Source organism: Rhodnius prolixus, unplaced genomic scaffold (assembly GCF_049639745.1).
Source record: "Rhodnius prolixus isolate KJV_2025 unplaced genomic scaffold, Rpr scaffold_7, whole genome shotgun sequence".
NCBI lineage: Eukaryota > Metazoa > Arthropoda > Insecta > Hemiptera > Reduviidae > Rhodnius > Rhodnius prolixus.
The window spans coordinates 7,553,828-7,563,859 of NW_027411582.1; the positions used below are offsets into that span (position 1 = coordinate 7,553,828).

The 10,032-nt window shown below is 30.6% G+C and overlaps 1 long non-coding RNA gene across 1 annotated transcript; it reads right to left on the minus strand.

Moving 5' to 3' along the window:
* Positions 1–813: 813 nt before the first annotated feature.
* LOC141446865 (uncharacterized) lies at positions 814–5,435 on the minus strand. Its single transcript, XR_012453949.1, has 2 exons — positions 3,754–5,435; positions 814–3,541 (listed from the first exon to the last, which is right to left on the minus strand). It is a non-coding gene; the product is annotated as an uncharacterized lncRNA (long non-coding RNA).
* Between the last annotated feature and the right edge of the window lie 4,597 nt (positions 5,436–10,032).

Consider the following 10,032-nt stretch of genomic DNA (forward strand, 5'->3'; position numbering starts at 1 on the left):
CTTGATCAATCGAGTACTAGCAAGTCGTGAAAGTTTTCACACCAGCAATTTTCAGTTTTTCAAATTTGCTGATTGCTTCCTCTAGAAAATCAGAAACCCACCACTGTAAGAATACTTCAGTATTTTGTTTTGAACTTATTTTTAAGCCCCACTCCCTAATAAAGTATTTTACTGCCACGCAATTAAAAATTATTATTATTATTTTCAGAGGCCTTCAATTCCTCTTTCTTTATTTTATTAATTACACTAAATGGACAATCTATATTAATTAAAAAACAAAAAATTATATATAAAAAATAAACCTATAAATATATAAATACAGATTATATATATATATATATATATATATATATATATATATATAAAGTAGTCTAGTTATTTATATTTAGACATTGTACATTAAATGTATTAAAAATATATTCAAAGAGAGAAATATTATTGCAAAAAATTAAATAAATTAAAACTATACATAATATATAAATAATGTTTCTTTTTTCTTTTTGTTTTATATATAATATATATAAAATTATAAATTTATAAATACAGTTATAAAAAAGTATATATAAACTGTATAATGTAGGCACTTTTTATACACGAAATTTTTATTAATTAGCTATTAGGTATTCTTTCAATGTTATTAAGATATATTCTATTCTTAGATATAATTATTTTTTTAGACTTTGTAATTAATTTTATTATCAATTATTTAGTTGTTTTGTTTTATTTTTTGTCAAAGCCACAGGGTTTACTTTTGTTCTTTCGTAATTTTCAATTTCTGTTTTATTTTTGTTTTAGGATTGTAAAAAAATAAAATGTAAAAATATAGGTATATAACAAAACGGAAATTGGTTTAGTAAAAAATAGGAAGGCTGAATTAGGGTGAATATTGTTTTAATTGAAGAAATGTCGTAGTATATATTTTAGGCAAGTGTGAAAACTGCATTTGAAATTTAATGCTCAGATTTGAGAAGTTTCTGGTCTATTTTTCTATTTGCACCATTAGAAGACAAAATATAAAGGACCTTGATTATGCAGAATTATTGAAAAATGATAATTAAGGATCGATTTGATTTTATCCGTCTTAAAAATATTTTTAAGCTGGGTTTTCTCTAGATAAGCGGTTTTGTGAGACAATGAAAGTAGGCCTTTATACATGCAAATTAATAGCCACATGTAGAATCTTACGGTGTAGGACAACACTTAATATAGAAATATTCAGCTCGCTACTTTGTGAGATTTGTTGTTCTTAGAAATAATTAAATATCCGTCGGATTTGAAGGCAATTTTAAGGATTCATCCGATAATTCGGTGCGAAATCTTTTCTACACTCCGTAATCTTTCTCTCTCTCTCTCTCTCTCTCTCTCTCTCTCTCTCTCTCTCTCTCTATTTCTATTTTTAGGACGTGGACGAGAGTAGGAACGACATAGCGTGATAACGACTCTGTTATTTGCAGTATTCAAAATTGTGGACCAAACAGTCGTTATAGAAAATTTATGTAGAAACTTTTCCGAATTCGCCACTTGGATGAAAAAATTAACTTGTTAAAAAATTAATATCATCGTTTTCCATTGTTGGAAGGAAAGTTTTGCGGGTTTCTAAAGTGTATGCTTTAAAATTGTGTGAATCAACTAATACTCGTTTACTTTAATTGATTATTTTGTTTAATCGAATTATTTGCATCATCTTATCTTTGCTAATAATAACAATTCGATTTGGTGAAGGTTGTACCAGTAAGACAGTAATCTAGTTGCTTGAATAGGTGCTAATCAGTTGACGAGAGAATTGGGGGAATATGATGGGTAAGGAAGAATTGATCTTCCATATCATGAAATAGATAAAACCTTTCTATTGAGCTATGCCAACTAATGATGGTATTAAGTTCAGAATATTTTGTTTATTTCTTGGCAATATCTTTTTGCAATGATGGTTTATGCCGGTTTTCAAGAATGTTCTGTAGTATGCATCTCTGCCGATCAACATGCAGCAACCATGGCTTGGTCTATGGTTTTGGCCTTAAGAAAATGTTTCGGGTTCTTTCTTATCCAAGCTCCAATCAGATCTTTTCAAGATCTTTCATTTTTCCAATGCTCTTTAAACCATCCTTAACAGGAATATGACTACGTCCAGTACCTCTCGACCTCCCCAAATCGTCAGCCAGTTTCCACTATTCTCCTTAAAAACATAATCGTCAGCATAACTGGTACGCTGGGCCACCTTCGAGGTCAGAATCTTTATCATTCAGAAAAAAACGCGCTAAAAAGTACTCATGTCAAAGCCCGCAAAACTACCCTCCTCTACCTAATAGTTTTTTGATCATGCACAGAAAGAATCTTTAAAATATGTGTCAGTAATTAAGTCTTGTCTATAGTTGATGTAATTAAAATTAATGTAAAAGAGTTAAAACTTGATTAGCAAACAGTTCGAATAAGAAAACGGATGTTAATTGAATGCCTTGGATCAAGAGCCAAGAAATGCTTTCACTATCTGCCATTTACTCCAATAATTATGTGACTGGAAGGACACGTATAGCCGGAAAATGCCTAAGCATAGAAAAAAAAAAGAAAAGAAAGATTTTCGTTTTCACGAAAGTTCCGTTAAGAAATTAAGGAGTTAATGGAAATAGAAACAAATTAGGGAATTTTTTTTATAATTCCTGCTCTGTTATAACGCTCTCAGAATCAATTAACAATCTTCATTGAAGAACTTTTACTTTAAGTAAGTGAATTAATTAGTAATAGAATTGGCCATAAAAAATATTACGTAATCTGTGTATATCATTTAACTCTGCTTATGATTTTTGTTACGATCTCATTGTATTTTGTTCTTCGCATTTTATTTTTATTTTTCAAATATAATCCTTTTTTTATAACAGCTGTGGAATCAATCATCCATTTGCTTAATCAGCTGTTTAAGTTAAAGTTGCCATTATTACTGTAAGCATGTTAAGTGTTAGGTTGTTTCAGTAAGTTAAACAAGTTTTTCTTCAAAATGTTTCGACTTCCGTTTTGTATTTTTTAAAGATTTGGGCCGTTTAAACCTGCTTAGTTTACTCGTAAATTTCACTTGTGGATTAATAATATTCTGGTTCCAGATTAGTAGAAAACTTCAATTTCCCTACAATCCAGGAATTGGTTTTAAGAAAAATTTGGGATGGATTGGTTGTAAAATGAGCTGGATACAATACTAGATCAGGTAGAAAATAATCTTTTTGTACGTAAATAATAGAAAACCTTTTACTTCATATTTTTATTTTTAGTTTCATTTCATGTTTAGTTTGTAATAATATAATAGTAATAAAAGCAGAGAGTAAAAAGATAGTCGAAACTAAACAGAATCTTTGTGTGGTGGAAAAGTTATTAAACTCACAGCATGTTAGATATTTGTTTTAGGATTGTTTGTATAGACCTTGAAGTTGGGTAAAAACACCTGGTCTGTATTTCATATTATTACCTAACTTTTCATTGAATATGCCTACCAGAAAATATTCCATATTATTTCTTTTATGTTTTTTAATGTTTGAGCATGTTTTACTCAGAGTGACTTAGGCTGGAAACATAGTGGAGCGGCGAGCAAAGCGGCGATGATAGCGAAGAGCGAAGCGGCGAAATCAAACAGAAGTTAACATATGGGACCGCGCATAGTGGCGAGCAAAGCGAAGATAGAGCAACTCTATCTATTTCTAGTTTTTGTTTTTGCCGCTTCGCTCTTCGCTGTCATCGCCGCTTTGCTCGCCGCTCCACTATGTTTCCAGCCTAAGGCAGAGAATAGTCGATAAGTACTACCCAAAAACGGCTCTTCGCTTTAAAAGCAAAGATGTTTTGCGCCTTTAAAGGAGGTAAAACGTATAATAGAACTAACTTGTTTAAGTGTAATTCGAAAATTTTATGCACAATTACGTGTACTCAATCATAGATAACTCTTATTAATCTAAAAAACTATTCTAATTGTTTGTAGATCCCTTCTGCCATTTTATGCCAAGCAAACAGATTGTGACGAATCAGTCTGGAACCGCTTCCGAGACATGGCAGACATGGTAATTGGAAGTAGATTCTGTTCCTGACCATCCGTAAGTTTGTATTAAACTCCTGTTTAATATGGATTCTTTTGAATTATATCATCAGATGGATTTTCTATGTCTTGATTCATAATAAGTTCTGTTTTCCACCGTACTTGGCTTTCAAAACTTTGTTTCTAATATTGTCAAAAGGTCCAGTACGTCCGTAAAATTATACTTGAGTGCCGTGAATTGCTTTCAGTCAACGAATGAAGGTATGAGACTTCTTCGTCTAGAAGCTTAAGTCCAAGCCCTTTTCTTCTTCTCTGATAGAGATCTGTTCAGGGCTATCCCTTGTCAGGCAGTAAGGGTATCAGTGCATGCGTTTTGGTGTGTTCTTACAACAACTACAGGAGCTGTCACTTTTACATGGCCAAACGAGTTTTTTGTTTTTCATAATTGTGCTTATACTTACTTTTTCCAATTTTCTGCTGTATGATTGAGGTTTGTGAAGAAAACTCAGAAGTTTGCCAGCTTTTACTCGCATAAAAGGCGGTTCGTCGGTTTTCTGACACCATTTCTATACTGATCTTGTTGTCACCAACCAGTATCGTATGAATTCAGTTGCAAATCATTTATTGCAAACAAAATTTCTTTATTCAGTGTCACAAGTAAACTATCGACAACAAATTTGATTAAAGTTTAGGGCTAATATATACCAACACTTAAGGATAGTGGTTAACGGCTTAAAAAAAAAAACTTACAAAATTGTCCTCTTCATGCATCGGGGCATATAAGGGCTTGTTGAAGGGGTAAGTTTTTATTAGTATTTTTTTTTCCTTAAAATGTCTCCTGCTTTGTAATTTTGGAGTTAAATTTCTACTAGGAGTTGTTTGGAGGATGTTTGTTTTGGATTTTTGGTTCAGTATTGAAGGGTTGCTTATAATTTCATTTTATTATTTTGTTTACAAAAGTTTCCTTTACTAAGTAGCTTTTAAATTTTAATTAAGCCAGTAAATATAAAACTTATTGAGTAGCAAAAATCACTGCCTTTCTTAATTGCCAAGATAGTTTTCAATATATATTTTAAACGAATTAAAAAAAATTTAAATAAAACATATAATTTGCATCTTTATTGTAATCCTTTATTAGAATGTTTGTAAAAATTTAAGTAAATAAGGACCACACAAAAAAGAATGAAAATCGAGCAAATATGTGATTCCCTTTTCGTGATTTTCTTCTTAGAAGCTCAAGAAAAAAAAAAAAATAAGTAAATAAATTAATGAAAATGAAAGAAATCGCAGCGGAAATTTTTTTATTCTGCTATTTTCTGATCTACGTATCTTATAAGCTTTTCCCCGTGAAAAAGAAAAGTCTTTGAAATTTTGTATCAGTCTTCCTTCAAAGTAAAAAAAATAAAATAAATGAATAATGTAAAAAACGTATTTGATAAAGTAATCAATAATTTAAGTTTATGTTTTTCCTTTATACTTGTTTATTTTGTGTAATTTGGTTTTATATGTAAACCAAAATTTATAAATATTTTATATAAAGTTTTTTGTCTTTGTAAAAATATTATTATACTTGGTGTATTCAAGTATTTGAAAAATTATATTCAACTTTGTGAAAAAAATCAATTTGCATTTTATATTGAAGGAAAAAAATTGATAAATTTAAATTTATCTTATTAAAGATAAGATTTAATGGCTTGCATTAAAAGAATAAACTTATTGTAAAATACTAATAATTATGAATTAAACTTATTATGATGTGGTTTTAAGAAAGGTAAAAGTACTATTAACGCAATTTTGAAGCAAAGTTTGTTGATTGTATGCAGTTTAATTAATCTGAGCTAAATTTAATCAGTCTGTTAGATCTGTCCGTCTAAACGCCTTCTTTAAACGTATCTGTTTCCATCATTCCTATTCTTGCCGTATTTTCTGGAATGGTAGTCCAGGTTAAGTGTTTTATAGAAGGATCCTTCCCGTTTTAGTTAATGCTTTAGCAATAATCTGTATTCCTTAACTCCAGGTGAACTATCCATATCGCTTGTCTTGATTGTATATTCCATCCATTTGAATTCAAATAAGAACCAAATAAATAAATCCATTCATTTTCAAAAAACTTCTTTTTATGGAATCCATTAAAAATTCGGCATTAGTGATCTATAAAATTAATGGAACTTTCATATTTCATTATCTTTGTGAAGATTTTGGCTAATTTATTCAAAATAGATGCTTTCCAATTGGATCAGTTGCATAATGTTTGGATTTGTGTGTAAGTGGAGATAAATCATGGAGATAGTAAGAAACTCGGGTCATTCTGTAAACGTCCTACGACCTCCGAAAGGATCCTTTCAATTCAACCAGCTGTTGAATGTTTCCAATTCCAATATATATGTTCTCTTTTCAGTAAAAAAAAATTCAGCGTAAGTCTCCTTCCAATTCTTTTCCAGTACTTTTCTAGTTGTATTGAAATTCTCATTGAACGACATTGTTAATAGTTGCTGCCTACACTTTTCCCCCATTTTATAATTGTCTCATTTCTGTAGCTGGATTTTGAGTTTCATGACACTTTTGTCATTATCGGAAATGCACAGGATTTAACGGTAACTATTCAAATATATTGTGATCAATTCTGATTTACAATTTGCCTTCTCAATATGTCTTTGAAAAATAAATGAATAATCTTAAAGCAAACCCTTTTCCTGAAAACTCCGGGCTTAGCAAATCATAAATACTTAACTTTCAATTGTGTCTCCCGCAACATTTAAAAGGTATGTGCAAAAATAAAAATTTGGGAAACAAAGTAGATTAAATCAATAAAAATACAGTAAAATAACAGAAAAATTTTATTAATTTTTTTAATAACATTTTTAAGGAGACTTAGTTTATAATTATAGATTGCATATGTATAGTATATTGAGGCACACAGATTTATATTCATATGTATTACATATAATGTATAATACATTAACATTAGGTCGATTATTAAATACTATATGACTCTTCTGTGTACTTAATATATAGGCAGAATTTTTTGTTTGTTTGAGATAAGACCTTCTAATTTTCCTTGAACAGAAACTTCATTCCAAAACAAAATGAATTAACAATTCAATTGTTACCCAAATTTATTTTATGTATATTTTATATGTACATACATATAAATAGGTGCTTTTTTTCTCAGTGTGTACTTTTACCCTAATCAAAACAAATAAAATTAATTTTTTATTAAAAAAAAACAAAACAAATGAGTTATGAAATTCTGTATTGCATGCAATTTTTAAGAAACAACATGAAATTAATAAATTATAAATTTTTGTGTGGCTTGGTCGATGTAATGGTTAAAAGATTATTCCTTTAAAAAAAGAAATTATATTTTTTTAAATTTTGCTTTGAGATATCCAGGAATATTACCAGATTGCAATGCTTTCTACGCTATTTAAAATTTCTGGGAGAAAAGCTAATTTAAACAAAAAACAAAACGAAAAAAATAAGAAAAGGTGAATTTAAGAAAATGCGAGATACAAATAAAAATCTATTGAGTAAGTATATGGGTTGATTGAAAACATAATATCGAATTTTATTGATTATTTATGTACAAAATTGGGGAAGATTACATTTAAAAAAGTAATGTAATGAGCTTGAAACTTCACCGGTCATTTACATTAACATAAGTCGCAAATGATTTAAATTTGGGGAAGATAATGACAAATACAGAATTTTGCAGCGGTTTTAATTGGTAATCACATGAAGGAACTTGAAATTCATAATTTAGAAATAATAATAAAGATTTTTGTCTGGGACTAGATCTTTACGTCCCAGTCTGTCTTTAGCTGTCTTCTTCATTTGGGAAGGTGCGTGGGTCGAGTTCTTCCTCATTTAAATAGATGACTGATTTTTTTGTTTTTATTGCTATAAGTGGCTCACCTTCTTCAGAAAGACCTGTCACTAATTGTTTTGAATTGCGGGTGTTGAGCGAGAAGCCGGTTGTAAGCTGCAATCTTATACCACTTGCCATCTTGAGATATGACCACAAACTGGGAAATCACACTACTTCTCATCAACTACATTTACCTCCCACTACTCTTTCTTGGAACAGCTCATTTAATTCTTTATTAATGCGGTGGGCTAAAGAAGCAATCTTTGAACAAGCACATGTATCAGGCAGGGCCGTCTTTTTGTTTTGGATTTGACCAAGCACAATTTTTATAATGTTTATTAGCTGACATAGCAGTATATTCTTTAGAATACCGTTCTAAAGATTTTAAGTCACTGTAAAGATTGATATAAATTAGCACTAAATCCAAATCGGTCAGCGTGATGGTTGGGTATGTTGAAACAAACCTAATATAATTATCACTCGCTGAAATGTCTTTCCACTCTAACGCCATTTTACTAACTGAGCTTCTTTAAAAGTGGTACAATTTTATGTAGCGCTAATACCAGTTTCAAACCTCTCTTACATATTGTTCGATGAAAAGGTTTCACATTGTTACGAGACATTTAATTAATTGCATCCAAATATAAATTTCTAGAGTGTGTCTAAGTAATACATAGAAAAAAATGAAAACATTTATTGAATCTGAATTCAATTAAACATTTATATTTTTATTAAGACTGCAATAATAGAAGGAATAATAGAAGTTTGAATTGTTATGTGTCCAGTCAGAGCCGACGCTAAACAGAGGAGATGGCTGGACTTAATTTTTGAAAAGTGGCCCAGAACGTACAACCATACTAAATGATTTGGACTTAGTTTTTGAAAAGTGGCCTAGAACGTACAACCATACTAAATGATTTGGACTTAGTTTTTGAAAAGTGGCCTAGAACGTACAACTTCCTACTACTGCCTTGCATAGTTTATAGTCCTCCTAACGAATGTTTATGATATATAAAGGTTATTTCGTTATTCTGACTTGCACGAAGGGCTCCATTGACCCATTGTGGGTCCGAGCGGTCCTTGTGCCATTGTCTTCGTGTATAATATTATGATTCATCACATTGTGGTATTACTGATTATTACGATATTACCATGTTTATGATATATAAAGGTTATTTCGTCCTCCTAACGAATATCAAAAGTTTTTTATAGTGAAAAAAAGAAAAATATTTCAGAATTTTATTTGGTTAGGTGGTAAAAAAAAAACCTCTTGTACCTTTAGATTATTACACTTTGTAGATTTTACTTTTACTTCTGTCAGCCCTTCACCTTTGAAACTAAATAATAAATTGAAATTTATTCAAATTAAAACTGAAATATTGTTTTCTGGGGGTTACTAAATACATAATTAGTAAATTTAAGGCACAAGTCCGTTGATCTCCGTACTTTCTCAGTGTACTGTCAGTTCTGTGCTGTGTTTTGTCACTACAGAAAACAGCTCCTAGTTATTTATATAGAATAATGAAACACATAGAAAACAATTATTAACAAATTCGAAAAAAAAAACAATCTAAGGCCCTATTTTTTTTTAAAATACAAAACATAGAAAGAAGTTTCAAGTTTAAAGATGTCTAGTTACGATTCTTGAGTTTCTACATTGGGCTGTACGTATTAATTGAGGAAGGACATCTAAGAATGAAGTATGATAGAGAATAGTCAAAAGCTTGCTGAGGAGCCCAGTTAAAGAATTAAAGGTAAGAGTTTATATGGTAAAAAATGTCTACTCTCCAAAAGAGATGTGAAGATACGAAGTTAGAGTTTGACGTTTGGGAGAGGATAAAAAGAAAATAGGTCTGAATGGTGCTGGAGGTTGGATACAAGTTTGGACAAAGGGAAGGCTACAGCTGGTCGAGGTACTTCAATTTGATGAACGACATCGTTGGTATAATTGAATTCAGCCGCTTCCCGGGAGCATGGTGATCATAAAGTGCTGAGGATACGCTGTATATAGATAGCTGTCTCAAGAGTTAATACAGGCTGAGTTAGGTGTTTCTAATTAGTGGCGAGATGGAGCAGGAGACTCATCTCTCTGTTCAAAAGAGAAACACTTCTATCCAGCTCCGATATGCTTGGCAGAGTAGATGGTATTCATAAA